Source organism: Ursus arctos, unplaced genomic scaffold (assembly GCF_023065955.2).
Source record: "Ursus arctos isolate Adak ecotype North America unplaced genomic scaffold, UrsArc2.0 scaffold_10, whole genome shotgun sequence".
Classification (NCBI taxonomy): domain Eukaryota; kingdom Metazoa; phylum Chordata; class Mammalia; order Carnivora; family Ursidae; genus Ursus; species Ursus arctos.
Window position 1 is genome coordinate 75849924 of NW_026622764.1, and position 13802 is coordinate 75863725.

Consider the following 13802-nt stretch of genomic DNA (forward strand, 5'->3'; position numbering starts at 1 on the left):
CTCAAGTTGAAATTCTGTAAGCTAAAACCAATTGAAGAGTCTCTAGAGGCATGCAGGGCAATCTAGTACTCAACGCCAGAAGAGCAGAGTGAAACTTACAAGTAAGTTTTAGGAAAACTTTCAAAGAAATCGGCTGCCTGCCAAAAAAAAGGATACAGCTGAGCAAGTTACTCCAAAAATTCAATATACTTAACCCTTTTTCACCAATACATTTGAAAGCATGCAATAAATTAAGAGCTATGTATAAGTTTTAATTTGATTTGTATTTTTGATTTTTTTCCTCCTCTTACTAGGGCATGTTTTAGACTTTTATATTGGGCGAAGAGGTGAAATAGTAGGAAAATTTGGGTAAGCAGAGAGCAGCCAGCTAGGCCTTCAACTGCCAGCCCTTTCAGTCCTTGGGTCTTCCTTTTTAAGCCCTCAGGTATCCCATATACTAGTAGAAGCACTAGTGCCTGGAATCCTTCTCTTAATGATACGTGGAACCTTTCTCCAGACTCCAGCCTCTCCACCAACATCGTACCAAAGAAGCAGAACCAATACCAACGAATGCACATGTTGAACAGCTGAGCTGAACACCACCTTTGGAGAGTGAACTCCACATTCTCTCCCCTCTCCTCTCAAGTGGCAGATATTTACCTCTAAACTGTAATGGTTACAAGGCTTTTTAAAGAAATTTCCCTGAAATTACCTGGGGGACTGGAAGGCAAACTAGAAAATTAGAGTTTGATGAAAATAAGGAAACAGGCAAATAGACAAATAGACAAAGGCAGCACAGAACAGGTGAAGGGTTAAGTTTTGTTTAGTGGAAATTACCTGTGCTCAAAAGCTGGGGTGCAAATCAACACCAATACCACCCCAATGCCAGAAGGATGAGATGAAAAAAGAAAGAAAGAAAGAAAGAAAGAAAGAAAGAAAGAAAGAAAGAAAGAAAGAAAGAAGGGAGGGAGGGAGGGAGGGAGGGAGGAAGGGAGGAAGGGAGGAAGGGAGGAAGGGAGGAAGGGAGGAAGGAAGAAGGAAGAAGGAAAGAAGGAAAGAAGGAAAGAAAGAAAAAAGAAAAATTTAAAGAATCCTTGGAGAGAGCAAAATGGAGTCTCTCATGTCAAGCACTGACTCAAGCAGTTAAGGAGATAAGCAGTTAAGGAGATAATCTCCCCGGGACCAACGCCAGCTGACACCCCAGACCTGATAATGAGCAGAACAGAGGAGGTCTGCAGAGACCCAAAAGTGATTAAATCCCTTTATTTATTTATTTTTTTTAGATTTTATTTATTTATTTTTTGTGAGAGAAAGAGAGAAAGCAGCCTCAGGAGAGGGAGGGTCAGAGGGAGAAGTAGGCTCCTTGCTGAGCAGGGAGCCTGATGGGGGCTCAATCCCAGGACTCTGGGATCATGACCCGAGCCGAAAGCAGACACTTAACCGACTGAACCACCCAGGCGCTCTGATTAAATCCCTTTAAAAATGCGAGGATTGGGACAGCAAACTCTCAGACTCTTCAGACCTGAGCCCTCTACGTCTAACCACTTAAAAGCAACTGCCGCTGAAGTCTCTGCCCAATGGATCTCCGAACAGAACCAAGGTCCTTCGCGGCTTGAACATCAGAAGCAGTAAGTGCTGAGAGCTGACCCGGACCAGTCCCAGGCCTTATCTCAACTGCACGCCCACCGAGTGACTTCGAGTTTGGTCCGTGAACTTCCTGCACCCTTCTGTTATCTTGTTTGTCCTGTGGTTTGTCTTCTGTCCTGCTCTGTATGCTGTGTGAGAAGCCAAGTTTAATCACATGGTGAATTGTCATTGAGTTTGGAATTCAGAACCTGCTTTTATAATTGAGATTTAACTTTGCTTTACGGTCGAATAAAGCTGACATTGCGGAAAGACACAGCTTGTGTGTGTGCCTTCACACTGTGCTCATGACAATCCCGCAGATCATTTGTACTAGCTCTACAGTTCATTTAACATCATTTAAAAAACAAAACAAAACTCCTAAATATGAATGTTCCACAAGATGGCAGTCTTGCTTTTCCAGAATGTTTTATCTGCCTTGAGCACCAATGATCTTTAACAGAAAAACCAAGCAAATGTACAGAAAATTACAGAACATTTCAAAGACGACTTCCTTATTGAAGGAGAAGCACCCTGGGAGACTTTGGACTGACTTAGGACCGACTTTGGACCGGCACGCCCAAACTAAATATTTACCAGCTCTTAGAGAAATAAACAGTGAGCTACCATATTTACCACTAACGTGCTGTTTGTGATTGGTTACATTCAGTGAAGAAGGAAATTAATCTTTGGAATCACTAGGTGACACTTTGTAATTGGGCAGGTTATTTCTTCAGCAGCATTAGAATCAAACCTTTATTGAAACCTGCTATGCTTGATGCACTCCGCTAGGTGCTAGTCCTTCTATAAGAGCTTTCTTTCCAAAAGGATGGAAGTGGGAGAAAATATTTTGCTTGTAACATTTATACCACCTATATTTACATAATATTTAGGTGCTCAATATTGCAAGAAAAAAACGTATTAATAACTCCATCATTATTTGCAGAATGTCATAAAGCTCTCCCCAACTACAAAATTTTACAATCCAAAGAGTATTAAAGGAATGCTGATTGCAGCGTCATCTCAAATAAGAAAAATTTTGACCCAACTTGAAGATACAGCACCATGAAAATGAACAAATAAACCGTGCTGTAGTTGTACCATGGAATTCTAGGCAGCTGTCAAAATGATGAATGAATCAACGCCTCCCCTCCACGCGCTCTGCGGGTACTGCAAGGCCTGTTTCCCCTTTGTTGTGAGGCTCTGCAAGGCTGGAGGAGCTGGAGGACGTGCTCTGTCTGCCTCTGTCCTGGCCATGTCCCGCAGTCACAGCCTTTGTCCTGGCAGCAGTTGGTACCAGTCTCCGGCTTTTGTTGTTATTGTTTTGAAGCTTCCAGAACCAGCTCATTGTGTCCTGGAGGACAAGTACTGACTGGCAGGCGCCCCCTCCCTGAGCAGGACAGGGCCTTTCCTTGAAGCTTCCAGACTCTGCCACACCTAACCTCTTCCCTCTGGGCCCCTGGCTTAGGAGCAGTAGCTCTCGCTACAGGTACTTTCTCTGTGTCGCCCTTTGCTTTTCTAGTTCTCTAACACCTTTTTGGCCCATTCCTTAATATTACATTTTCTCTGTTGAAATACTTCACATGGACCCTGACTGATATAATGACTATATAGCAGGAATTATAGACGTATAATATAGATAGATGTTACATAGGAAGATAGATGGATTCATATATATACATATTAGAATATATGTGCATATATACATATGTGTATATTTACATACAAGCATATATATATATATACATTATTTTACATACATTGTACTTAAAATTCCTCTATTCCTCACAACAAATGCTATGAGATAGATGCTATTACCCCTGTTATACAAAAGGAGAAAGTGAGTCTCAGGGAGCTGAGATAAATTCCACAATACTACATAGCTAATAAGTGATGAAGCTGGGATTTGCGTCCAAATATCACAGACTTCACAGTCTCTTTTTTCTACTCTGCTCAAAGTCAGTTTATCCTGAATAGTGCTCTATATTAAAGGTCAATCCCTAGGCTAGTCCACACATGTTTTTCACCTCATAATACAAACTATAACATTATTCTAATAACACCAGAGAATATAACCATCATATACGAGATTGCCTCCGCGATTGAAGTTATGGGGAGTTCGAGAAAAACTGGGAAAGCACGGATATCCATAATTCCAGGGTACTTGTCATCCGTTTGTTCAATTAATATGATTTAGTGCCTTTTATGTCCCTGGCAATGCACTGGGCTCTCGTGGTAAGCAAAATTGAACCTAGTCACTCTTTCAAAAAGTTTATAGTCTGGGGAAAGTGACTGTTTTTAATTAAATAATCACCCATAGGAGACGTACCTGAGTGTATTATACAGGGATTTAACATAGACAGACTGCATGACTACAGGACAGTTCCAAATGCTGAACCCCCTACACACACACACGCACGCACGCACACACACACACTCCACTCACACACACACTCACATTCACACTCTCACACACACACTCACACATACAAGAGCTTGGCATCTCCCATGTCCTGTCAAGCATGGTGTGTCCTCTCTGCTTTTGTTTTCCAAGAACATGTCAGCTCTTAATCCAAAGTGATCGTAGAGAGATATCACAGCAGTAGAGACTGTGGAGTTGTGTAACATTTCCTAAAAACCTGCTCTTCTCTCAGAAGGAGTCAATCAGTGTTTCCAAGGGCAGCAGCCAAGCCCAGACTTTTCTCTGTAACGTACACGCAATCAGTAACACATGCCTGGACTGATCGATGAACAAGTGGCCAGGAAGCTTTCTGGGGGACAGACTTCCAGATGTGCAAACATAAATGTAACCAAACCAGAAACTCTTGCAGTAATCAGGGTCAGCAATCTATTTGTCATCCCACCACGACAGCTAAATCTCTGGACTCCCTTTTTGACCACATTTCACTAGTCAAGAAACAGATCATTAGTCAACTATGCAGCAAAGAAAAAGGCCTTGCTGCAGCCTAGGTCCCCAGAGGGATGTTAATGTTAGTAGGAGAAACCTCACAGAGAAACAGAGTATTGAGATAATCCCAAAGTACCTCCTGCAAAATACTTACTAATTACTCTACTGGTTTGAATAGATGAACACAGTCTTTGATATTCCTTCCTCCAGGAGGTAGAATTTAATTCACTGTTCTTTGAGTGTGGCCAGATTTAATGACTGTTTTCCAATGAATAGTGTAGGGAAAGGGGAAAATTGTGGCTTTACAGTAGAGATAGCATATTACCCAAGTGGTGGAGTCCAGCCAAGATCAGCAGTAAAAGCATGTCCACCCTGACATGATGTGAGAAGAAGGGCACATCATCTCTGTGGTTTTCTTCCCCAAACCTCATAACCCCAGTCTAGTCATGGGAAAGCATCAGACAAACCCAAACTGAGGGACAGTCACAGACTACCTGATCGGTCCTTCTCAAAAGTGCTTTTCCATGCAAAGCAAGGAATGTCTGAGAAACGGTCAGAGAAAGAAGTGTTGACTGAAAGCCAATCTCCAAGTAGGTTAGGAAGCACTTTATTCATTGTGTTACTGAGGAACGTAGCCTGGGAGACACGTTTTCAGATTGCTCTGAAGAATTGCTCCGAAGCGTGTTGGTTACAGGGGAGTCTATATTTAAAAAGGTAAGGGGTATACGTGCTTGTAAGCAGTTCTCCAAATACCTGTGCCTTGAAAGATATACTTTGGTTGCAAAAATTAAGGTTTTCTGATTTCCACATAGACACAAGAAAGACCCTTAGGTCATCTTAATACATTATGTTTCTATCATATCTGATTGTTCAAAACTATTGCCAGCATGCTTCTGCTTAACTGGTTTCCTGGTTCTTCCTGTTTTGGATATTTTCTTGAGGTCACTTGAGATCATCACAGAAGGCTGACGTCAGTCGCCTACCGCACTTTGAGTGCACAGGAGGAGACTAAGAGGACATGACAACTAAATGCAAATCCTGGAACAGATAATTACATTAGAGGAAAAACTGGTAAAAACCAGTCTGTAGTTTAGAGTGTTGTGCCAATGTTAACTTCTTAGCTTTGATAAATATGCCATGGTTATGTAACATACTAACAGGAAGGGAAGCTGGGTGAAGATTATATAGAAACTCTCTCTATTATCTTAACAACTTTCCTGCAAATTTAAAAATATTTTGAAATAAAAAGATTAAAGAAGAAAAAGGAAAAATCCACCAGAAGCTGTAATCCATCTCTACTAATGCATATGGCATTTCTGCTGTTTAAGTCACAGGTAAGGGAAATGTTACTTTTACATTCAGCTAAGACGTACATGGTCTGCAGAGGAGAGGTTGGTCCTCTAAGAATTGGACCCAACTCTGTAGCAACCGGGCCAGGACACAGGAGATTCAGGGAAGGCTCCCTTGAGGCAGAGATGAGCCAGGTCTGAAGGAGGGGTGGGAAACACCAGCGTGAGGTGGACGGAGTGGACACTTTGTAAGCAGAGTGTGCAGACCGAGCAGCATTGTCAGGACCTGAGGAAGCCTGGACTGAGGTTCAAGGGGAAGGAAGGAAGCCATGGGGGGGCGGGGTGTAGATGAGTGAGGGTGACAGGCCCAGAGAAAGCCGGGAAGAAAGAGCTGAGATGAGGTGGGGTTGGGTAGGAAGGCAACAGGGCTGCAGGGCCTTTGAAGCCCCATCAGACATCATTCAAATCATTCAGATGTGTTGAGAAGGTTTGATTTTCTAAGGGCTCACTCTAACCATGGCATGGAGGTGAACAGAATACAAGAAGGAACAATGCAAGAAAAGCTGCATATGGGCCAAGATTTTGTCTCTGTTCCCCATGCTTAGAATAGTGCCTGGCACAAAGCAGGCAATCAGAAAATGTTTACTAAATGAGTGAGCAAAGGAATGAATGAATATGTAGAATGGACTGGAGGAGGGTCGGTGTGGGGAGAGCAGATGGGAGGTGGATGAGGTAATTCAGGCACAAGACTTACTGGGAGACAGGTCAACTGAGGGAGGGAAGCAGGCTCCTCACTGCTGTAAGTGATGCCTCTGCTTCCTGAAGCAGGTGCCCACGCCCCTCTTTTTACTGCCACGCACCCAACCCTGCCCCTGTTCCCCCTCTCTCTTCTGAATGCATCATTAAAGAATGGGGATTTGTAACTTTCCCTAACTCATTTGTTCCTAAAGCAAGAAACAGCCATTCTGAAGTCCTCAAAGAATTTTTTTTATTATCAGTAGAAATAGGGAAACAAGGCTTGTTTTTTCATGTGTTTCAGCCTATCCTCTACACTTTGATGGGCTGACATATTCAAAAGACTGTGGTAAAATTCATTCCCACTATAACAGAAAGCCAAGAGAAAGGCCTGTGTGGGGACCGAGGGCAGTCTGCCACAAGGGCACCCTGGGCCACTTTGGCATGATGATTATTTTGAGTTAAAAGCAATCCAAACCCAGCAGATTCAGAAGTGATTTACCTCCCCCTCAGCTGCCTGCCTGTACCAGGAAGAAAGCTATTAACAGATTCCTCTTTACCTAAGAAACTTACCTGCCTAACAGAGCAACCTTTGTTTCCAAACATCTCCTCTCACCTCCCAAAGGGTTTTCCTTCCCTTTGTATCCTCAGACCCCTACCCCTCTCCTTAGCTCATATAAGCTTCATGTTGCCTCACTATCTTTGGAACTTCCATGTCTGTGTGGAGTCCCCTAATGTATGCTATTAAGTTTTATTTTCTCCCATTCATCTATCTTGTGTCAATTTCATTCCTAGTCTAGCTAGAAGGACTCTGAGGGTAGAAGGAAATTATTCCTCCCCAACACCTGTCTTGATATTTTTAATAATTATTAATTACCACCCATTCCTGTATGCCAGGGATTTTCCTCTTTTTAAAAATGATCACATATAAAAGTATGTTTTTGTAGAACTGTGGAAAATACCAAAGCAATTGCTGCTGCTAACATTTTGCTTCCAATTTTTTCCCAAGCACTTTTATGTTAAAAAATGCAGTGTCGGGGCGCCTGGGTGGCACAGCGGTTGAGCGTCTGCCTTCGGCTCAGGGCGTGATCCCGGCGTTGTAGGATCGAGCCCCGCATCAGGCTCCTCTGCTATGAGCCTGCTTCTTCCTCTCCCACTCCCCCTGCTTGTGTTCCCTCTCTCGCTGGCTGTCTCTATCTCTGTCGAATGAATAAATAAATAAAATCTTTCAAAAAAAAATGCAGTGTCTACTCTGTTTATATTAATTGTAGTTAGTGATCTAGTTGATTTTAACTTTCTCATTTCATGCAAGTTTTGTTTCCAATCCTTTTTTGTTGCTTTTTTTTTTTCCTCTCCTTTCTTACCTTCCCTTGGGCTGAAGAACTTTTCTCTATTTTCTCAACTGCTATTCTGATAGTTTACAAGTTAGAAATTGTATTTCTATTCTTTCAGTGGATACCCTTGTTTTAGCATACATATTTACATTTTTTCTAACAAAATTATTCACTATTTATTTCCAGCTTGTGAATAAAGAAGCTTTTTTCCACAAAAATGAATACACTTTTTAGAATCTCTAAAAGTCAGAGAGAGAGTTTTACTTGAGCCCAAGTTAGGACAGCTGCAGGAAAACACATTCTTCGCAGGGAAGAATGTGCCCTGGAGAATGAACAGTTTTACAGAATTATATATTTTTTGCATCTTATAAAAGCTCAAAAGATTATAGATGAGCATAGAGTCAGAAATCACAAGTTTTAACCTCAAGAAAGGCAGAGAGTAGGAGCGTTGATCAATATCTTAAGGACAGGATGGTTTTCCTTTCGGCTACTCATTTACAAAGTAGGTGCACAACGTATGCTTGGTGGGCCATAAATCAGACTATACAAAGTTTATGTACAGTCATGCTGACTTAAAAAGAAATCTAAAATGGCTTTCCTCATATCTCAGGCCTTTAGAGAATTTTTTTTTCCTCTCATCAAGCTTAACATCTAATTACCTATATGTCCCATCCACTCCCTCATCTGGTTATCACTTTATAGCTTTCCTTTTACTCCTTTTTTTTTTTTAAGATATTATTTATTTGACAGAGAGAGACACAGCAAGAGAGGGAACACAAGCAGGAGGAGTGGGAGAGGAAGAAGCAGGCTCCCAGTGAGCAGGGAGGACCCTGGGATCATGACCTGAGCCAAAGGCAGACACTTAACAACTAAGCCACCCAGGCGCCCCTCCTTTTACTCTTTTTTAAACACAAAAGAAAGTTGTTTTAGGTTTTTACATTAGTTACAATTAAATTAACAAACATACTTTACCAATGCCTGTATTCACCACTGTTTCTTGTTTTGAACACCTTTCTTCTTTCTGATCACTATTCTATGTGCTCAAATACGCACCTAATAGCTCTTTCAGTGAGAGTCTGTAGGTGGTAAGCTTTCTTAGTTTGCATGTTTGAATATGTCTTTACTTTGCCTTCACTCTTTTTATTGTGGCAGAATATACACAACATAAAAATCTACCTTTTATATGCGGGCAGGTCGGGGGCATTAAGTACATTCACTAAGGTCACCACCAACCATCTCCAGAACTTTTGCGTCTTCTGCAGCTGAAACTCCATACCCATTAAACAATAATTCCCATTTCCCCTCCCCCCAGTCCCTGGTATCCTCCATTTTTCTTTCTGTCTCTATGAATTTGACTCTTCTAGGTACCTCCTATAAGCAGAGTCACACATTATTCGTCCTTTTGTGACTGGCTTATTTCACTTAAGCATAATGACTTCAAGATTCATTCATGTTATAGCATGTGTCAGAATTTCTTTTCTTCTTAAGGCTGAATGATATTCTACTGTACGTATATATCACATTTTGTTCATCCATTCATCTGACCATGGATACTTGGGTTGCTTTTGTAACCAAACTCAAGGGGCTCACTGCTTGGGGTGCATTAAATTGAATGCAACCCAAGGAAGTGTTGAAAGCAAAGGACTTTTATTACTTATTATAGGGAAATAGCTCTCAAAGCACTGTTTTCCCGTGGAGGTACTACAGGAAGTTGTATTTGGCATCTTAGGTGGTGGGGTCAGGGAGCTTGTATATACATTAAGGAAACTATACACGGTCTATTATTTAGGCACTTTAGTTCACTTGCACATACCTAGCATGTCAACATACATTGTATGTTCATAAAATGGTGGGAAACCCTGCCCAAACAAGGAATTCTTAGTATTATAATGAGCTAAAGGTAACTTTGGGACAACTCAGAGGGACTTCTGGGTAGATCCTCAGCTCCAAACCACCTCGAACTCACTCACATAAGGGCTATCAGGCAAAACACCTAGCTAGGCAGCTCCTTACTGGGAAATGCTGGTTCTGCAAAACAAAACATATTTCTTCCCTGCTTTGGTCCTTTCCTCTTCCTCCCTTCTGCTGATAGCTTTCAGCCCTCTGACCTAAATAACTCCCTATTGCATTCTAGCTAACGAAGGCCCGAGTCTCCTGAGAAGGTGGATGCAGTTGACTGGAGGCCCATGAGGTCAGCTAGCAGGCATTCTGGTGCCGATTCTTCAGATCCCCTGGAGGTCTTTACCATCTCAAGAGACTTGGAATCTAAAATTCTAACCTAAAAATCTAAAAAGAATCTTTATTCTTCATGTTAGTGATTTCATTAGGTACATTTGGTGATTATATCTTTAGGACAGTGCTGATTAACTAGTTGGGCTACAGGTTCCTTTGAACGATAAGCAAGCTTTCCCATCCCCTGGGCCTGGGCCAATGTGTTCCTTGGTTTGTCCAGCCATGCCTGGGGATGATGTGTTAGGAACTGTTAGGAACTGAGAGGATGGATGTTTGGATGGTGTCTTCATTTCCACCTTCAACAACTGTGAATAATGCTGCTATGAACATGGGTGTACAAATATCTATGTGAGTCCCTGCTTTCATTTCTCTGGGGTATATACCAGAAGTAGATTGTATGATAATTCTGTGGTTAATTTTCTGAGGGATTGCCATGTGTTTTCCACAGCAGCTACACAATTTTATATTCCCACCAGCAACACACAAGGGTTCCAAATTTCTTCATAACCTCAAAATGTTATTTTCTGCTTTTGTTGTTGTTGTTGTTTGTTTTGTAATAGCCATGCTAATGGGTGTAAAGTGGTATCTCATTTTTGTTTAGTTTTGCATTTTCCTACTGATTAGTTCATTGAGTGTCTTATCAGTTATTTGTATATATCTGTTTGGAGAAATATCTGTTCAAATCCTTTGCCCACTTTTTAATGGAATTGTGTTGTTTTGTTGTTGTTGAGTTGTAGGGGTTCTTTACACATTCTTTATATCAATCTCCTATCAGATATAAGATTTGCAAATATTTGCTATTACATTAATTGTCTTTTAGAGTTGTCTTTACTCTTTTTTAAAGATTTCATGTATTTGACAGAGAGAAAGAGCGAGCACAAGCAGGGGGAATGGCAGGCAGAGGGAGAGGGAGAAGCAAGCTTCCCACAGAGTAGGGAGCCAGATGCAGGGCTGGATCCCAGGACCCTGGAATCATGACCTGAGCCAAAGGCAGATGCTTAACTGACTGAGTCACCCAGGTGCCCCAATTTGTCTTTACTCTGCCTATAAAATTTAAGGATATTAATTATTTTCCCTCAGCACTTTGAAAATATTACTTCATTGTCTTCTGGTATTCGTTATCGCTGATTAGAAGTCAGCTGTCTGTCTAATTAGTGTTCCTTTGGTAATTTGACTTTTATGCCTGGAATTCTGTTAGAGTTTTCTCTTTATCCTAAATGTTCAATAGTTTCACTACTCTGTGTCTAGGGAAAGATCTATCATTATTTATCCTGGTTGATATTCAAGTGACCCTTTACCATAACGACTTGTTTTTCCTCAATTCTGAAATTGATGTCTTCAAAACTTGTTTCAATATTCTTCTTAGTCTCTTCTGGAACTTTTAATAGAAATTTATGTTGAAGCCTATGTGTTTTTCTATGTGTTTTTCATGCTTAAAAAGAACTGTTGTGTTTTGCATGAATTTTTCAGCACTGTCTTCCAACTTGCTAAGCCCCCTTCCTCTGGTATCCAGGTTACATTTATTTTTTCTATTGAGTTTTTAATTTTAGAAGAATATTTGATTATTCTGAAGATTCCTAAATGGTTATTTTTCAAATCCACCTGCTCTTTTTCCATTTTTATTTATTATTTTTTGTATTTCACAATTTTTTGTTTTATTTAGATAGAAGGTATTCATTCTTTTACCTCCTTGCCATATACTGTTTGAGAAGTCTTTTTAAGACTGCTTCATAAAATTAATTTTATTTTGAGTGAATTCAAGTTCTGATTGTTTTTTGTTTGTGTTCTTAGTTTTAGATTTCTTTGTGGGTTTTGGCATTGTTATTTGATTCTGAATTTGCGAGTTTGTGTTTTTTTCTTCTTCACTCTTTCCATATCTATATCTACCTGGTTTCCATAAACCCTGTCTGATGGTTCATAGATGCTTCAAGCTTCTCTTATTCTTCTCCAGCTTTTAGTTCAAAACTAAAACTTAAAATGGCATTTTGAGGTTCCCGGCTGGTGGTAATAATAGAGATACCATATATTCAGTCACAAGGCCAGGGGGAGCTGCAGTATGTCCTCCAGTCTCTGTTAAAAGCAATGATCCTAGGGGTTGAGCATTTTTTTCTGCTTCCTTTATTGAGGGCTAGGGAGGATAGAAGTTGGGAATGGAAGTTTGAGCCTCAGTTTGTCTGACTGGTTTTCTATTTTTAGACTTATATTTATTATTGCTATGTTTTTGGAGCAGTGTTGAGTATGTCAAAGTTGATCAGAAGTCCTATATAGCTGTCTTATCATTTTCTTCACTGCCACACCCAAATTCAGGCCTCCATACCTCTTGCTTATATGACTGCAACAGCATCCTAACCGGTTTCTCTGCCTCTAGTCTTTCTTTCCTCCAATCCATTCTTCCCGCTAAGGCCAGGGGTATTGTTATAAAATGTAATTGCACTCACATCACTACCTGCTTAAAGTCTTTAAATGATACTCCATTGTCACAATCAGTAACAGAGATGGTATAAAATCACCAGCCCAACATGGACAAGGAAAGAAGGAATTTAAATTGCTGGCTCTTATTGATTATAGGCAAAGAAACATTAATTCATGTCTAGTCATTTAAGATAGACTGATTCTCATAAATTAAAAATAAAAATAAAAAAGAACATAAGAAAAGATAGAAACATTCTCAAAAGAATGCAAATGTTACTACCTCCCTGAAAAATGTGCATCCTCACTGGATTGATCTCAGGACAAAGTAATAGATCAGAAATATTCTCTAGATCCCATATAGAATCAATACCTTCTTAGAACACGTGACAATCATTTAGAAATCAAAAACTAATGTGATCTGGTTGGTGACTTCAAAAGTTAGGAAGAATAGGTATATCACAACAGAAGCCTTCAAATGTCCATTCAAGAAATAGTTATTGAGTATTTCCGATTTGCAAGGCACTGTAGAGAAAACAGGATTTGTAAAATACCTTCTATTTTCAAGGATTTCACAAGGTAGTAGGCAAGGTGACATTTACAATTACCATAAAAAATATGTGTGTTGTTGTGGGATGGATTGTGTTCCCGAAAAACATGCTGAAGTCCTAACCCCCCTGCTTTAGAATGGGACCTTATTTGCAAATAGGATTGCAGATGTAGTCAGTTAAGATGAGGTAATACTGGAGTAGTAGGGTGGACACTTAATCCAATAAAGACATTGAGATACAGACACAGGAAGGGAAAACATCATGTGACAATAGAGGCAGAGATTGGAATGATCTAGCTGACGCCAAGGAATGCTGAGGACTGATGGCTACTACTAGAAGCCAGGAAATGGGCAAGGTTTAGCCCCTCTAGTTTTCAGAGGGAGTGCGGCCCTTTTGTCACCTTAAGACTTCTAACCTTCAAAACTGTGAGACAATAAATTTCTGTTGTGTTAAGCCATCAGTTTATGGTACTTTGTTATGGCAGCCCTAGGAAACTTATACATGTATCGTAAACAAAATGGCACAACAGAAATGAATCATTTCCAGATTAAGAATGGCTGTTGGAAGATATGGCATTTGTGTATAATAGTATACACAAATAGTATAGTGTATAACTATAGTAGGATGATTTTTATACACATATATGGCAGGATGGGAAAAGGCTTTAAGTTTTGGTCTTCATGTCAATCCAAATTCCAGCCTGAAGCCTAACCCTCCTAAGCAGCCTCTCTGGAAAACAAGT